The following is a 19,498-nucleotide window of genomic DNA, read 5'->3' as shown; positions in this document are numbered from 1 at the left end:
CAGAGTCAATGTGGAGACTATATACAGGGGTACCAGTACAGAGTCAATGTGGAGGCTTTATACAGGAGGTGCCGGTACCCCCTGTATATAGTCTCACATTGACTCTGTACGGGCACCTCCTGTATAAAAACCTCCACATTGACTCTGTACCGGTACCCCCTGTCAATGTGGAGGCTATATACAGGGGGTACCGGTACAGAGTCAATGTGGAGACTATATACAGGGGGTACCAGTACAGAGTCAATGTGGAGACTATATACAGGGGGTACCGGTACAGAGTCAATGTGGAGGCTATATACAGGGGGTACCAGTACAGAGTCAATGTGGAGGCTTTATACAGGGGGTACCGGTACAGAGTCAATGTGGAGGCTATATACAGGGGGTACCGGTACAGAGTCAATGTGGAGGCTATATACAGGGGGTACCGCTACAGAGTCAATGTGGAGGCTATATACAGGGGGTACCGGTACAGAGTCAATGTGGAGGCTATATACAGGGGGTACCGCTACAGAGTCGATATACACGTTATAGATATTACAAGTGAAGCAACTACCTCCCTTATGAATGGTTGCAATTGCTGTTTCTTCAGTATAATTGTGCTGATGTTGTGATGGAACACAAATTTAAATTAATTGTTATTTGTGTTTGTAGTCTTTCATGAACCCACGATTCACCGCAGGCCCACGAGGCCCTCCTATAAGAATGGGCAACCAGGTAAACAAACTACAGTACCCAGCATTCTCCACCAACATCACCATACAATGCTGTCATCAGTCTACCCAGTCTACTGTCGTTTAACAAATAGATTTACCTCCGTATGAGTTATACCTCCCTCTTTCCCCTGTATGTCTTGTAGCCTCCTGGCGGTGGCCCTGGCCCCCATCTCATGCTCCAAACCATGGATCACACACGACCACAAGGCCATCCTAACTTGGGACCAATGCAGAGGATGAGTGGGCCTCGAGGAATGGGCCCTATGGGGCCAGGACCTCAGGTAGGCCACTACTGTTCTGCTCCCATTATATCTAGTAATGTTACACCCCTGTCTGTAGACAGCCGTTATATCAGACTGGTAATGTTACACCCCTGTCTGTAGACAGCCGTTATATCAGACTGGTAATGTTACACCCCTGTCTGTAGACAGCCGTTATATCAGACTGGTAATGTTACACCTCCGTCTGTAGGCAGCCGTTATATCAGACTGGTAATGTTACACCCCCATCTGTAGGCAGCTGTTATATCAGACTGGTAATGTTACACCCCCATCTGTAGGCAGCCGTTATATCAGACTGGTAATGTTACACCCCCGTCTGTAGGCAGCCGTTATCTCTAAGCAGTTTACAAAACGTCTGTAGTCTTTCAGAGACTAGCCCCCTGATTATTGAAACTGCCTGTCACCATCATCCATCCAGTCTGTCTCGGTTCTTGGCCTTGGTTCGGTCTGGTTATGGTAGTCTGATTCTTAGTTGTCGTTGCAGAACTTTGGTGGTGGGATGCGGCCTCCACATAACGCCATGGGCCCTGGGATGCCAGGAGTGAACATGATGTGAGCCTTGTCTCTATTACTCTCCTTTCACATGATGCATCTCCCGTGTGTGTTGTTTTCTAACTGGGGTTTTCTCGTCACAATGCAGGGCCCAGGTGCTGGACGACCATGGCCCAATCCGAACAACGGCAACTCAGTGAGTCCAACTTCCCCTCTAGACACGGAGTATACAATACATTAGGAACACCTTCCTAATATTTAGTTGCATCCCCCTTTTGCCCTCAGAACATGCTCAATTTGTCGGTGCATGGACTCTACAAGGTGTCGAACGCGTTCCACGGGGATACTGGCCCGTGTTAAAAATGATTCTTTAACCTGTCTCCTCCCCTTCATCTACAGTCGTGGCCAAAAGTTTTGAGAATGACACAAATATTAATTTTCACAAAGTCTGCTGCATCAGTTTGTATGATGGCAATTTGCATATACTCCAGGATGTTATGAAGAGTGATGAATTGCAATGAATTGCAAAGTCCCTCTTTGCCATGCAACTGAACTGAATCCCCCAAAAACATTTCCACTGCATTTCAGCCCTGCCACAAAAGGACTAGATGACTTCATGTCAGTGATTCTCTCGTTAACACAGTTGTGAGTGTTGACGAGGACAAGGCTAGAGATCACTCTGTCATGCTGATTGAGTTCGAATAACAGACTGGAAGCTTCAAAAGGAGGGTAGTGCTTGGAAACATTGTTCTTCCTCTGTCAACCATGGTTACCTGCAAGGAAACGCGTGCCGTCATCATTGCTTTGCACAAAAAGGGCTTCACAAGCAAGGATATTGCTGCCAGTAGGACTGCACCTAAATCAACCGTTTATCGGATCATCAAGAACTTCAAGGAGAGCGGTTCAATTGTTGTGAAGAAGGCTTCAGGGTGCCCAAGAAAGTCTGGCAAGCGCCAGGACCGTCTCTAAAGTTGATTCAGCTGTGGGATCGGGGAACCACCAGTACAGAGCTTGCTCAGGAATGGCAGCAGACAGGTGTGAGTGCATCTGCATGCACAGTGAGGCAAAGACTTTTGGAGGATGACCTGGTGTCAAGAAGGGCAGCAAATAAGTCACTTCTCTCCAGGAAAAACATCAAGGACAGACTGATATTCTGCAAAAGGTACAGGGATTGGAATGCTGAGGACTGGGGTAAAGTCATTTTCTCTGATGAATCCCCTTTCCGATTGTTTGGGGCATCTGGAAAAAAGCTTGTCCGGGGAAGACAAGGTGAGCGCTACCATCAGTCCTGTGTCATGCCAACAGTAAAGCATCCTGAGACCATTCATGTGTGGGGTTGCTTCTCAGCCAAGGGAGTGGGCTCACTCACAATTTTTCCTAAGAACACAGCCATGAATAAAGAATGGTACCAACACATCCTCCGAACTTCTCCCAACCATCTAGAGCATAGACAAATTCTGACAAACTCCAAGCATTGATTATAAGAATGGGCTGCCATCAGTCAGGATGTGGCCCAGAAGTTCATTGACAGCATGCCAGGGCAGATTGCAGAGGTCTTGAAAAAGAAGTGTCAACACTGCAAATATTGACTCTTTGCATCAACTTTATGTAATTGTCAATAAAAGCCTTTGATACTTATGAAATGCTTGTAATTATACTTCAGTATTCCATTGTAACATTTGACAAAAATATCTAAAGACACTGAAGCAGCAAACTTTGTGGAAATTAATGTTTGTGTCGTTCTCAACTTTTGGCCACAACTGTACACTGATTTGAAGTGGATATAACAAGTGACAGCAATAAGAGATCATGGCATATATATATATAAATCTATTATACACACCATGATGTTGTCTGTTCAGATTGCAGCAGTCTGTGTCTGACCTCTCTCAGTAGGAGCTCTGGAGATCTAATGCATTACCATGTTCCCCAGTCCTGGATGTAATTGTAGTATTATATATCCCAGGCTACATCCTAAATGGCACCCTATTCCCTTTATAGCGCCTTACACAACCCATAAGGCCCCTGTTTAAAGAAGTGCACTATATAGGGAATAGGGTGCGGGACACCCCCAGCTTCCATGTAAGATGGATAATGATAAGGCTAAAATGATGAATGATACCGTTTTGAGAGGTGAACACCGATTTAGATTTCCTGTAATGTTGTGGTTGTTTCAGATGCCTTACTCATCACCTTCTCCTGGAGCGTATGGGGTAAGTACTCTCTGACGACCTCTCTCTCTCTCACACACTTCAGTCAGATACCAGTATATTATTGTTTTCGTGTTTGTAGATTTCACCCTGGTACAGATACATTGCTGGTTTTGTGATTCACTGTTTAATTATAAATGGGTTGTGTTCTTCTGACACTCTAAAGGGGGGTTCTGGTGGAGGGGGACCCACCGGAACACCCGTTATGCCCAGCCCTGCGGGTAGGTACTCCATAGTCCACCTTGGGGAATAGGAATTCATGTAAAAATGTTTTGACAAATAACCGTCATCTTCAATGAGTGTGTTTGCCATCTTGGCTGTTCTCATTGCCCGAAGTACACTTGTCTATTGATTATCATAATAATAATTGAGATTGATTGCTTATCAACCACTTTTCAGACTCTAACAACTCTGGGGACAACCTCTACACTATGATCAACACTGGACCTGGCAACCGATCAAATGTGAGTTTGCTTCTCATACCAGCCCTCTCAAATCTGTTGTAGTAGTCACGTTGTTTCATGTTTCTTCACGCCAGATAACTTTTAAGATACAATTATAAGAAACATTAACTAGTCCTACATAATGAAACTGTTCATCCCAAATGGCACCCTATTCCCTATATAGTGCACTATGGGCCCTGGACAAAATAACTGTTGTTATAAAGGGTGCCTTTTGGGACCCTATATAACTCTGTTGGGACATACCCTGTTTCTACCTGGCTTACTCTATTGGGACATACCCTGTTTCTACCTGGCTTACTCTATTGGGACATACCCTGTTTCTACCTGGCTTACTCTATTGGGACATACCCTGTTTCTACCTGGCTTACTCGATTGGGACATACCCTGTTTCTACCTGGCTTACTCGATTGGGACATACCCTGTTTCTTCCTGGCCTAGTCTGTTGTGATAGTGGTTCCTGTTCTGTTGACATGTGTAGTAAGGCAGTGCTTGTCTCCTACAGTTCCCTATGGGCCCTGGCTCTGACGGACTTCGGGCCATGGCAGGCATGGAACCACACCACATGAATGGATCGCTAGGTAAAGCACTGCGCTGCCAGTGGTTACCATACAACATATAGTTCTCAAGTGCCAATTGGGGTTGTGTTCAGTTTAGAACAGTATTCACTAACCAGTGCATGACTAGTTGGGAGTAGTTGTTCATTCAGACAATCTGAACGTAGGCTCCCTCAATGGTGGTGTCTCAAATGACACCTAATCCTATATAGTGCACTACTTTTGACCAGGGCCCATAGGGTTCTGGTGAAAAGTAGTGCACTATATCGGGAATGGGGTGCCATTTGGGACTCAGGGTACAGTGTAGTAGATCAACCAGTAATGTGACGCAAGGAGACATATTCTCAGCAACAGTGCCAGGCTTTAGCATACATATATCTTTAGCATACATATATCTTTAGCATACATATATCTTTAGCATACATATGACCTGTTGCATTATTAGTTCAGTAAAGAATCGTAACGTTTTAATTTCAGTGTTCATGAACTATAAACGTTTATTTTTTAGGCTCTGGTGATATGGACGGACTCAACAAGGTGAATACTATAACATGGCTATACATATAGATTACTAGCAAAACATAACAAATCATTTGGACTAATTTGTGCAATACGTTTCTATTGAACTTCTTGTTTAGCCTGGGCCCAGATCTGTTGTCTCCTCCTATAGCCTGGGACCAGACCTGTTGTCTCCTCCTATAGCCTGGGACCAGACCTGTTGTCTCCTCCTATAGCCTGGGACCAGACCTGTTGTCTCCTCCTATAGCCTGGGACCAGACCTGTTGTCTCCTCCTATAGCCTGGGACCAGACCTGTTGTCTCCTCCTATAGCCTGGGACCAGACCTGTTGTCTCCTCCTATAGCCTGGGACCAGACCTGTTGTCTCCTCCTATAGCCTGGGACCAGACCTGTTGTCTCCTCCTATAGCCTGGGACCAGACCTGTTGTCTCCTCCTATAGCCTGGGACCAGACCTGTTGTCTCCTCCTATAGCCTGGGACCAGACCTGTTGTCTCCTCCTATAGCCTGGGCTATAGCCTGGGACCAGACCTGTTGTCTCCTCCTATAGCCTGGGACCAGACCTGTTGTCTCCTCCTATAGCCTGGGACCAGATCTGTTGTCTCCTCCTATAGCCTGGGACCAGATCTGTTGTCTCCTCCTATAGCCTGGGCCCAGACCTGTTGTCTCCTCCTATAGCCTGGGCCCAGATCTGTTGTCTCCTCCTATAGCCTGGGACCAGACCTGTTGTCTCCTCCTATAGCCTGGGACCAGACCTGTTGTCTCCTCCTATAGCCTGGGACCAGATCTGTTGTCTCCTCCTATAGCCTGGGACCAGATCTGTTGTCTCCTCCTATAGCCTGGGACCAGACCTGTTGTCTCCTCCTATAGCCTGGGACCAGACCTGTTGTCTCCTCCTATAGCCTGGGACCAGACCTGTTGTCTCCTCCTATAGCCTGGGACCAGACCTGTTGTCTCCTCCTATAGCCTGGGACCAGACCTGTTGTCTCCTCCTATAGCCTGGGACCAGACCTGTTGTCTCCTCCTATAGCCTGGGCCCAGACCTTTTTCTGCTCTTGCCAACTCCAGCGCTGTCAATGTCAAGAGGGACAATGACGACATTTAGACTACTTGTTGTTGCCTATTTACTTAGTCTCTTTCCTGCCTCCTCGCAGAACTCTCCAAACCATCTAAGTGGCATTAGTAACCCTCCTGGAACCCCGAGGGACGGTGACGAGTTGGGTGGGAACTTCCTGCACTCCTTTCAGAGTGAGAATGTAAGTCCCCTTCTCACCATGCAATATAAAACGTTTTAATGTGTTTTAGTGTAGGAGAGGATAAAATGGTAAGTGTTGAAGAAAAAGTTTTTAAAAATTGTTTCCTGTTGAACAAGATCAGGTAGTCACTCCATGTTTCAGTCAGTTTTCTTCCAATTAGTGCCTAGTGAACACAACCCAGCTGAGGCCACTGTGTTGCCAGTAACTATAAGTAGTGCCTATATGGCAGTATTGACTCCACAGTAAAGCTACGGTCATGGCACTTTGACACCCAAGGGAAGCCACAGTGACAGCATCATTGTGACAGCATCATTGTGACAGCATCATTGACTCTACAGTGGCAGTGTAGTGTGGGGGCACTGGGCAGTTGCCAAATAAGGTTTTTGGGGGCTAGAGTGAGGAAGTGCATTTCCTTTCTACAGTTGCAGTATGTGTTCTATTGTTTGTTGTGTGTGTGTGTCATGCCATTAGCGTAAGCTCTCCTGATTTGAACTCTGTCTGTACCCCTCAGCAGTACTCCCCTACCATGACGATGAGTGTGTGAACTCCCCCTCAATCTGCCATCACTCAGAGGATCTGAGCTCATAACAGGACATGGCCAAAACGTATCAGCACAGAACCAGGGACAGGCGACATTTTGGTTCCACGCAATTCCAGAATGCTGATATGCGAATTTTCAAAATGGCGACTTCTTGCTCCTCTTCGTTCCAAATGAAGGACAGTTCTTCATTCATCACCACCCCAAGTGTGACGAAACCAGCTACTGAAACTACTGCATACATGACAATTTTTTTAAATTATTTGCAGAAATGATTATTCCCCCCCTGCCCAGCAAAGAAAATGGTCAAAGTTGACCTCTTATGATTTTATTATTGCTTTGTGGTGCAAGATGTTCTGTCCAGGTTTCAACTTATAGCCACCTAAAACACTGATGTGCATTAAGTTAAGCATTGTAAACTAGGAAAAACTCTCAATTTATTTTTTTCATATTTCAGGTCCTGCATTCAGCCACGCAGTATGCGTCACAAATGAGTCTGAAAACAGGCGTCTGAATCTGCCTTTAACTCTGTGACAACTCCTTTAAATGACTTTGTCCCTATGTACTATTTATCCATATTTGAAGGGGAAGTGATGTGATCGAACTGGGCCTTTTTAACAGTTTAAGTGCTCAGTGGGTTTTTAAAAAGTGAAATTGGATCCCATTCAATGTGTCAACAAAATGTCATCGATAAGAAATGTTTTGTGGGTTATGGTTTTGTCGATGAGGAGAGCAATCGAATTCTGCACTGGTTTATTCAGCTTTTTATTTAAACAGTCTCACTGCTGTTCTTGTTCTCTGTCAAGGGGGAAAGCAAAGTTGGGCTAAACTGGGTTTGGAAACAACAGAGGTGCATGAACGCTGAGATCTGTGAACAACATACTACCTAGCTCCAGTCCACGTGATGTGTGTTTAACCTCTTCCCTGCCTGTGCTTAACACTGTCCTTTCTCTCAACATCGTTTTAGCCGTGGTTTCCTACTGTTCCATCTGGATGATGTGACGGTGAAAGAGTTCAACCCATTGTAACCTGAGATGCATATTGGTAGTTGGGTATTTTTTGTCTCCTTATTGCTGTTTTTTTTATATTTTGATACCAATTTGACTATGTATATTGACCCAGTTATTTTGAAATTAGTCCAACGCTTTCTAAACCATAAACTTAGCGGCAGTCTTGTAAATGTGATAAAAGGTTTATTTCATTTTCTGTGAATATTAAGCGTTATACACCTCTGTCCCAGGTTGCCTTTATTTACTGGTGTTTTCTTTATTTCAAACTGAGGAAAGAATGCTTGTTAATATAATTTTACAATGACTCAACTTCTTGTCTGTTTTTTCTTTTTATTTCTTCTTGTTTTCCCACTCTACAAAGCAAGCAGGGTCATTTGGATACTACCTAAAGCAGGGTCATTTGGATACTACCTAAAGCAGGGTCATTTGGATACTACCTAAAGCAGGGTCATTTGGATACTACCTAAAGCAGGGTCATTTGGATACTACCTAAAGCAGGGTCATTTGGATACTACCTAAAGCAGGGTCATTTGGATACTACCTAAAGCAGGGTCATTTGGATACTACCTAAAGCAGGGTCATTTGGATACTACTTAAAGCAGGGTCATTTGATACTACCTAAAGCAGGGTCATTTGGATACTACCTAAAGCAGGGTCATTTGGATACTACCTAAAGCAGGGTCATTTGGATACTACCTAAAGCAGGGTCATTTGGATACTACCTAAAGCAGGGTCATTTGGATACTACCTAAAGCAGGGTCATTTGGATACTACCTAAAGCAGGGTCATTTGGATACTACCTAAAGCAGGGTCATTTGGATACTACCTAAAGCAGGGTCATTTGGATACTACCTAAAGCAGGGTCATTTGGATACTACCTAAAGCAGGGTCATTTGGATACTACCTAAAGCAGGGTCATTTGGATACTACCTAAAGCAGGGTCATTTGGATACTACCTAAAGCAGGGTCATTTGGATACTACCTAAAGCAGGGTCATTTGGATACTACTTAAAGCAGGGTCATTTGGATACTACTTAAAGCAGGGTCATTTGGATACTACTTAAAGCAGGGTCATTTGGATACTACCTAAAGCAGGGTCATTTGGATACTACTTAAAGCAGGGTCATTTGGATACTACCTAAAGCAGGGTCATTTGGATACTACTTAAAGCAGGGTCATTTGGATAATACTTAAAGCAGGGTCATTTGATACTACCTAAAGCAGGGTCATTTGGATACTACCTAAAGCAGGGTCATTTGGATACTACCTAAAGCAGGGTCATTTGGATACTACCTAAAGCAGGGTCATTTGGATACTACCTAAAGCAGGGTCATTTGGATACTACCTAAAGCAGGGTCATTTGGATACTACTTAAAGCAGGGTCATTTGGATACTACTTAAAGCAGGGTCATTTGGATACTACTTAAAGCAGGGTCATTTGGATACTACCTAAAGCAGGGTCATTTGGATACTACTTAAAGCAGGGTCATTTGGATACTACCTAAAGCAGGGTCATTTGGATACTACTTAAAGCAGGGTCATTTGGATAATACTTAAAGCAGGGTCATTTGGATACTACCTAAAGCAGGGTCATTTGGATACTACCTAAAGCAGGGTCATTTGGATACTACCTAAAGCAGGGTCATTTGGATACTACCTAAAGCAGGGTCATTTGGATACTACCTAAAGCAGGGTCATTTGGATACTACCTAAAGCAGGGTCATTTGGATACTACCTAAAGCAGGGTCATTTGGATACTACCTAAAGCAGGGTCATTTGGATACTACCTAAAGCAGGGTCATTTGGATACTACCTAAAGCAGGGTCATTTGGATACTACCTAAAGCAGGGTCATTTGGATACTACCTAAAGCAGGGTCATTTGGATACTACCTAAAGCAGGGTCATTTGGATACTACTTCAAGCAGGGTCATTTGGATACTACTTCAAGCAGGGTCATTTGGATACTACCTAAAGCAGGGTCATTTGGATACTACTTAAAGCAGGGTCATTTGGATACTACTTAAAGCAGGGTCATTTGGATACTACTTAAAGCAGGGTCATTGGGATACTACCTAAAGCAGGGTCATTTGGATACTACTTAAAGCAGGGTCATTTGGATACTACTTAAAGCAGGGTCATTTGGATACTACTTAAAGCAGGGTCATTTGGATACTACCTAAAGCAGGGTCATTTGGATACTACCTAAAGCAGGGCCATTTGGATACTACCTAAAGCAGGGTCATTTGGATACTACCTAAAGCAGGGTCATTTGGATACTACCTAAAGCAGGGTCATTTGGATACTACCTAAAGCAGGGTCATTTGGATACTACCTAAAGCAGGGTCATTTGGATACTACCTAAAGCAGGGTCATTTGGATACTACTTAAAGCAGGGTCATTTGGATACTACTTCAAGCAGGGTCATTTGGATACTACCTAAAGCAGGGTCATTTGGATACTACTTAAAGCAGGGTCATTTGGATACTACTTCAAGCAGGGTCATTTGGATACTACTTCAAGCAGGGTCATTTGGATACTACCTAAAGCAGGGTCATTTGGATACTACTTAAAGCAGGGTCATTTGGATACTACTTAAAGCAGGGTCGTTTGGATACGACCTAAAGCAGGGTCATTTGGATACTACCTAAAGCAGGGTCATTTGGATACTACCTAAAGCAGGGTCATTTGGATACTACCTAAAGCAGGGTCATTTGGATACTACCTAAAGCAGGGTCATTTGGATACTACCTAAAGCAGGGTCATTTGGATACTACCTAAAGCAGGGTCATTTGGATACTACCTAAAGCAGGGTCATTTGGATGCTACGTAAAGCAGGGTCATTCTCTAGTTTTGAGGATCATCAGCCACCTAGACAATCTCTCACACTCCACACACATAGATCTCACACTCGCTGAACTCGCAAATACTCTCATCTACTACCCCCCCTGACTGTCACAAAGTGGAGAAGTGTTCAAAATAAGAACCAGTAACACAACAAATGTATAAACTAACAATTTTTATGCATATAAAAATATATTTTTGAATTCAAGTACACATCAAATATGACAAGGAAGGGAAGAGGAGTCTTCCATACAAACTGGACAGACAGGAAGTGACTGGTGCTGAGGACCTCTGGTCCAGGGCCTGCATCCCAAATGGGACCCTTATCCTTATTTAGTGCACTACTTTCGACAAGGACCCATGGGGCCCTATGTAGTTTGAGCACCCCTGATGTAAGGAATAGGGTGCCAACTGGAAAGCAGATCTTGTATGCCTTAGCTTTTTGTCTGACCACTTTCATCCATTGGATTAGGGCCTTTCATCTACCTTACAGCACACAACAAGCAGATTGGTTGTACAGAACATCTCTCTGCTCCTGTAAGTGTGGGGAAACACAGGTGTATGTCTCGAGATCCAAGACTAGCCAGTACCAGCACTCCTCCATCTCCCTGCTGCCCCAGGGTCACAGTACACACCAGCCTGTAGCAGGCAGGACCCACCATCCTCACCTCCTCGCTCGGCGCCTTGACCAGACCACCACGGCAGAGGGCACTACAGCCTATCGCTTCCAGCCGAGACGACAGGAAGTCCTGCATCATCTGATGGAACAGGCCGCAGGGGAACCACTCTGCCGGGCTGGGCCAAACCCGCTGAGACCTACAGAGGAGGACATGGTGGTGTCTCAATAGTGTGAAATAGGTTAATCTGTCTTGTCTGGTTCGTATACACAGGGATATGAAAACACTGGGTAGGTAAATGCAACAAGACAGTTGTCCACAAGGAATTTGCTTTTGCCTGTCCAGTTTCTTCTAGATCAGTTCATATCGGTGAATGAGATGAGACAAAGACACATTTAACGTGCCCAGGGAGCGGGGTAATGGCGTAGCCTAAGCAGCTAGACTAATGTTAAAGATATGGGCTGTTAAACCGTGACAGTTACTTTTGTTTATAAACCGGGTGGTTTGAACTCTAAATGCTGATTGGCTGAAAGCCGTGGTATATCAGACGTTATACCACAGGTATGACCCCCAAAATATTTTTACTGTTCTAATTACGTTGGTAACTAGTTTATAATAGCAGTAAGGCACCTCTGGGGTTTGTGATAAATGGCCAATATATCCATTGTATGTATCCAGGGACTTTGCGTCATGCATAAGAACAGCCGTGGTATAATGGCCATGTTCAGGTCTCTCCAGAGATGATCGATCGGGTTCAAGTCCGGACTCTGGCTGGGCCACTCAAGGACATTCAGAGACTTGTCCCAAAGACACTCTTGCGTTGTCTTGGCTGTGTGCTTAGGGTCATTGTCCTGTTGGAAGGTGATCTTTCGCCCTAGTCTGAGGTCCTGAGCACTCTGGAGCAGGTTTTCATCAAGGATCTCTCTACTTGCGCCACTCATCTCTCAATCCTGACTAGTCTCCCAGTCCCTGCTGCTGACAAACATCCCCACAGCATGATACTGCCACCACCATGCTTCACCTAGTGATGGTATTGGCCAGGTGATGAGCGGTGCCAGGTTTCCTCCAGACGTGACGCTTGGCATTCAGGCCAAAGAGTTCAATCTTGGTTTCATCAGACTATAGAATCTTGTTTCTCTGAGAGTCCTTTAGGTGCCTTTTGGCAAACTCCAAGTGGGCTATCATGTGCCTTTTACTGAGGAGTGGCTTCCGTCTGGCCACTCTACCATTGTTACGAATCCCTTTTGGCCCGACAGTCTAGGGGGATGGTAGTGAGACCCGTAACATAACTCATGCAAATTATAATTGTGACAAAGTAAAAGTGAGAACGAAATAACCAGGACAACTGAAATCTACCGTCAAACTCAGGGTTTATTAATAAACACACAGTAATGAGGGGAGCAGGAAAAGGGGTTGAGCTGGACCCAAGGAAAGAAACAATAAGTATTCAAAAACACCCCTAAGCTAGACTAGCCTACTTTAACAACAGCTAACTAACTAACCAAAAATACAGTGGGTGGTCCGCCCAGTTCTAACTAGTGTATTTAACAAAGTCTACCTACGGGTAGTGTATGCCCATGGGCGACTTGTCTTGGTTTCCCCTTTTCCCACCAGCAAACAAACAAACACCATAACCAAAACAATACTCACAGGTGATGAAAAAGTGCTATGGAGGTGCTCAAACAAAAGAGAGGTTAATACACAAAGAGAGAGTGAACCACAGCGACCTACAGACATGGCATTTACAGAGAGATTGAGCTCTAGAGCAAACAACTGACGGGGTTTTTAAACCAAGGGAAAGGAACTGTGATAGGGTAGGAAACAGGAGGAGGTGTGTCTTCTGATTGATGATTGATTGTTGACTGATTGGGGAGTGATGATTTTCACCTGTGAGGGGAGAAGGAGAGAAAACAACACAGGATACATATACATACAGACACAGGATACCTGTATCCGTAACAACCATTAAGGTCTGATTGGTAGAGTGCTGCAGAGATGGTTGTCCTTCTGGAAGTTTCTCCCATCTTTACAACGGAACTCTGGAGCTCTGTCAGAGTGACCATTGGGTTCTGGTCACCTCCCTGACCAAGGCCCTTCTCCCCCGATTGCTCAGTTTGGCTGGGATGCCAGTTGTAGGAATGGTGGTTCCAAATTTCTTTCATTTAAGAATGGTGGAGGCCACTATATTATTGGGGACATTTTTTGGTACCCTTCCCTAGATCTGTGCCTCGACACAATTCTGTCTCTGAGCTCTATGGACAATTCCATCGACCTCATGGATTGGTTTTTGCTCTGAAATGCACTGTCAACTGTGGGACCTTATATAGACAGGTGTGTGCCTTTCCAAATCCTGTCCAATCAATTGAATTTACCACAGGTGGACTCCAATAAAGTTGTAGAAACATCTCAAGGATGATCAATGGAAACAGCGTGGACCTGACTCAAGCATAGCAAAGGGTCTGAATATTTATGTATATTAGGTATGTTTTCGCTTTGTCATTATGGGGTATTGTGTGTACTGTAGATTGATGAGGAAAACATTGAATCAAATCAAACAAGGCTGTAACGTAAAAACATGTGGGAAAAGTGAAGGGGTCTGAATACATTCCGAATTCCCCTTCAGACTATTGACCACTTCAGGCTGATGACCCCCAATGCCTCAGGATTAGTTTGGGCAGTAGCCTGGCTCTGACCTGGCCAGGAGGACAGTCTGTGGAGTAACACAGGGGCCCCCAGTGCCGACTGTGATCAACACATAGATCACACAAAAGATCAGCAGACACACCATTTGGTGGTAACTATTTGAATACCAAATTTGAATATTGAATAATACTATTTGAATACCAGTAGAAACACTAGACATTCATTATGTACTTTCTCTTTCAAGCCTAAAGAGAACAATTCTAATGTATCAATATCATAAAAGGTGTCTAACACTTCTGTTCTCTTTTACAATATTTATATGTTTGTTTGGGGCCCTGTACCACCTCCACTGCTTTGCTGCTCTTCTCTTGGCTCTCTCTCACTGAGGCAGTGGCTGGAACCTTGCTGCCTCTGGTGTGCTTTTCGTCTCTTCATTTGTCCATTGCTAAACAGTAGGAGCACTATGCAAAATGTCTTGATTTACAATGCAAAATATCTCTCATCCAGCTAGTGCTCCATCCAAAATGTTCTTACCCAATGGAGAGCTCAGCCACTCACTACAGTTGAATTGATGATTCTGGTGAGATGTTTTGCTCTTAAATGAGTAAAGTTGGCTCTGCTGTGATGGTGATGTATGGACAGGAGAAATCATTCCACTCATATTCATTCGCTCCTTCTCATGTGCTGTCTTTGCATTGCCTTTGCTACTCAGCCCACCTTACCTTGTAGCGCTGCCAAGCCCCTGTCCCTGCACAGGATTTACAGGTAAACCAACCTAAGCATCTGTATGCATTCTGCACACTGGGCAAACCTATCGCTCTACTACGCTCAGGGCTGGATTTCAATTAAAAATGTCATCCACTTGCCCCAGCTATTATCCACTTCTCTCCCTCTCTCCGATTGTGGAATGGCTGGATAGCTGTAGGGATTGGGGGTTAATGTGTCATTAGCTGTAGGGTTTAGTGGATAATGTGTCATTCGCTGTAGGAATTAGGGATAATGTGTCAATAGCTGTAGGGATTAGGGACAATGTGTAATTAGCTGTAGGGTTTGGGGGATAATGTGTCAATAGCTGTAGGGATAAGGGATAACGTGTCATTAGCTGTAGGGATGAGGGGATAATGTGTCAATAGCTGTAGGGTTCAGGGGATAATGTATCATTAGCTGTAGGGATGAGGGGATAATGTGTCAATAGCTGTAGGGTTTAGGCGATAATGTGTCAATAGCTGTAGGGATTAGGGGATAATGTGTCAATAGCTGTAGGGATTAGGTGATAATGTGTCATTAGCTGTAGGGATTAGGGGATAATGTGTCATTAGCTGTAGTGTTTAGGGGATAATGTGTCAATAGCTGTAGGGTTTAGGGGATAATGTGTCAATAGCTGTAGGGATTAGGGGATAATGTGTCAATAGCTGTAGGGATTAGGTGATAATGTGTCATTAGCTGTAGGGATTAGGGGATAATGTGTCATTAGCTGTAGGGATTAGGGGATAATGTGTCAATAGCTGTAGGGTTCAGGGGATAATGTGTCATTAGCTGTAGTGTTTAGGGGATAATGTGTCATTAACTGTAGGGATTAGGGGATACTGTGTCATTAGCTGTAGGGATGAGGGGATAATGTGTCAATAGCTGTAGGGTTTAGTGGACAATGTGTCAATAGTTGTAGGGATTAGGGGATAATGTATCATTAGCTGTAGGGATTAGGGGATACTGTGTCATTAGCTGTAGGGATGAGGGGACAATGTGTCAATAGCTGTAGGGTTTAGTGGACAATGTGTCAATAGTTGTAGGGATTAGGGGATAATGTGTCAATAGCTGTAGGGATTAGGTGATAATGTGTCATTAGCTGTAGGGATTAGGGGATAATGCATCAATAACTGTAGGGATTAGGGGATAATGTGTCAATAGCGTAGGGTTTAGGGGATAATGTGTCAATAGCTGTAGGGATTAGGTGATAATGTGTCATTAGGTGTAGGGATTGGGGGATAATGTGTCATTAGCTGTAGGGATTAGGGGATAATGTGTCAATAGCTGTAGGGTTCAGGGGATAATGTGTAATTAGCTGTAGGGATTAGGGGATAATGTGTCATTAGCTGTAGTGTTTAGGGGATAATGTGTCAATAGCTGTAGGGTTTAGGGGATAATGTGTCAATAGCTGTAGGGATTAGGGGATAATGTGTCAATAGCTGTAGGGATTAGGTGATAATGTGTCATTAGCTGTAGGGATTATGGGATAATGTGTCATTAGCTGTAGGGATTAGGGGATAATGTGTCAATAGCTGTAGGGTTCAGGGGATAATGTGTCATTAGCTGTAGTGTTTAGGGGATAATGTGTCATTAACTGTAGGGATTAGGGGATACTGTGTCATTAGCTGTAGGGATGAGTGGATAATGTGTCAATAGCTGTAGGGTTTAGTGGACAATGTGTCAATAGTTGTAGGGATTAGGGGATAATGTATCATTAGCTGTAGGGATTAGGGGATACTGTGTCATTAGCTGTAGGGATGAGGGGACAATGTGTCAATAGCTGTAGGGTTTAGTGGACAATGTGTCAATAGTTGTAGGGATTAGGGGATAATGTGTCAATAGCTGTAGGGATTAGGTGATAATGTGTCATTAGCTGTAGGGATTAGGGGATAATCGTCAATAACTGTAGGGATTAGGGGATAATGTGTCAATAGCGTAGGGTTTAGGGAATAATGTGTCATTAGCTGTAGGGTTTAGGGGATAATGTGTCAATAGCTGTAGGGATTAGGGGATAATGTGTCAATAGCTGTAGGGATTAGGTGATAATGTGTCATTAGGTGTAGGGATTGGGGGATAATGTGTCATTAGCTGTAGGGATTAGGGGATAATGTGTCAATAGCTGTAGGGTTCAGGGATAATGTGTCATTAGCTGTAGGGATTAGGGGATAATGTGTCATTAGCTGTAGTGTTTAGGGGATAATGTGTCATTAACTGTAGTGTTTAGGGGATAATGTGTCATTATCTGTAGGGTTTAGGGGATAATGTATCAATAGCTGTAGGGATTAGGGGATAATGTGTCAATAGCTTCACATTGCCATCTGGTGGTCTATGTAGAGTTCTATATAGCTCTCTCCTATTACATTCTTTCAGATTAGCTAAGGGGGAAACAGTGTGGACGGAAGGAAATGCTTTTTCCACGATAGGAGCCCCCCCCCCCCCCCCCCCCCGCCAGTTTTATAGGATAGAGGTCTAACAGTCATCTAGCATGTTGGCTCCTACCTGACAATAGGAACTAGGCCTGAACTGTTCCAGTGAATCCAGTTGTTGTTGTCACACATCATGTTAATGTGTGTCCCAAATGCCAGTTACTAATAGGTTAAATACCTATCCAGGTTTAAATAGATCTTGCAGGCGTCTGCAATGTAGTCGGCCAGGAACGCTCCCATTCTCTTCTTTTACACTACTGGGGTGGTGACCTGTTCAATAACAACAAGGTGAGGCACGTGTGCATCCCATGTAGTGCACTACATAGAGAATAGGGTGCCTTATGGGACAGGTTCAAGGTGAAACACAATAATGCAAGACATGTGATGATGTCCAGATAGATTGAGAAGAGAAACAACCTCCCTATTTTACATCTCAGCTTCTGCTACAGCAGGAAGTCAAATCATCTCTATTAGGGCTACTGGTGAGCATTCTAAACAATCAATCATATCATGAAAACATGCACAGAAACAATTAAGATAGATTAACAACAATCCCAAGAGCAATATTTATTCATGAAGAGTTGTTCAATAAACAGGAATATCATCAAAACATGCTCTTAATGCTCCTAAATTATTTAGCAAAAAAAAAACTGCTTTCAATTCATCAAGTTACAGGGGTCTGTAATTATCCTCATAAAAAGCAGTTGCCAAAGTAAATATGAACATTCGAGTTTCAATGTCACCTGCACAAGTACAGTGGAATGCATTTCTTGCAGGCGCTTAACCCAACGCAGTAGTCCATATTAATGTATTATTACAAATAACATAAGGTGGAACAAAAAACAAGAACACCAGAAAGTAAGAAGCTGCACTATATACAGGGTCAGTTCCACTACCATCTTAACAATGTACAGGGATACTGGAGTGGTAGAGGTAGATGTGTATAGGGGTAAGGTGACTATATACAGGGTCAGTTCCACTACCATATTAACAATGTACAGGGATACTGGAGTGGTAGAGGTAGATGTGTATAGGGGTAAGGTGACTATATACAGGGTCAGTTCCACTACCATCTTAACAATGTACAGGGATACTGGAGTGATAGAGGTAGATGTGTATAGGGGTAAGGTGACTATATACAGGGTCAGTTCCACTACCATCTTAACAATGTACAGGGATACTGGAGTGATAGAGGTAGATGTGTATAGGGGTAAGGTGACTATATACAGGGTCAGTTCCACTACCATATTAACAATGTTCAGGGATACTGGAGTGATAGAGGTAGATGTGTATAGGGGTAAGGTGACTATATACAGGGTCAGTTCCACTACCATATTAACAATGTACAGGGATACTGGAGTGATAGAGGTAGATGTGTATAGGGGTAAGGTGACTATATACAGGGTCAGTTCCACTACCATCTTAACAATGTACAGGGATACTGGAGTGGTAGAGGTAGATGTGTATAGGGGGTAAGGTGACTATATACAGGGTCAGTTCCACTACCATATTAACAATGTACAGGGATACTGGAGTGGTAGAGGTAGATGTGTATAGGGGTAAGGTGACTATATACAGGGTCAGTTCCACTACCATCTTAACAATGTACAGGGATACTGGAGTGGTAGAGGTAGATGTGTATAGGGGTAAGGTGACTATATACAGGGTCAGTTCCACTACCATATTAACAATGTACAGGGATACTGGAGTGGTAGAGGTAGATGTGTATAGGGGTAAGGTGACTATATACAGGGTCAGTTCCACTACCATCTTAACAATGTACAGGGATACTGGAGTGATAGAGGTAGATGTGTATAGGGGTAAGGTGACTATATACAGGGTCAGTTCCACTACCATCTTAACAATGTACAGGGATACTGGAGTGATAGAGGTAGATGTGTATAGGGGTAAGGTGACTATATACAGGGTCAGTACCATCTTAACAATGTTCAGGGATACTGGAGTGATAGAGGTAGATGTGTATAGGGGTAAGGTGACTATATACAGGGTCAGTACCATCTTAACAATGTTCAGGGATACTGGAGTGATAGAGGTAGATGTGTATAGGGGTAAGGTGACTATATACAGGGTCAGTACCATATTAACAATGTGCAGGGATACTGGAGTGATAGAGGTAGATGTGTAGAGGGGTAAGGTGACTATATACAGGGTCAGTACCACTACCATAT

At 43.8% G+C, this 19,498-nt stretch overlaps 1 pseudogene; it reads left to right on the top strand.

Annotated features, from left to right (window-relative positions):
* Positions 1-349: 349 nt before the first annotated feature.
* On the top strand, positions 350-8,343 carry LOC135567504 (single-stranded DNA-binding protein 3-like; annotated as a pseudogene).
* Positions 8,344-19,498: the final 11,155 nt, after the last annotated feature.

This window comes from Oncorhynchus nerka, unplaced genomic scaffold (assembly GCF_034236695.1).
Source record: "Oncorhynchus nerka isolate Pitt River unplaced genomic scaffold, Oner_Uvic_2.0 unplaced_scaffold_1981, whole genome shotgun sequence".
NCBI lineage: Eukaryota > Metazoa > Chordata > Actinopteri > Salmoniformes > Salmonidae > Oncorhynchus > Oncorhynchus nerka.
This window is presented reverse-complemented; position numbering and strand designations above follow the sequence as displayed.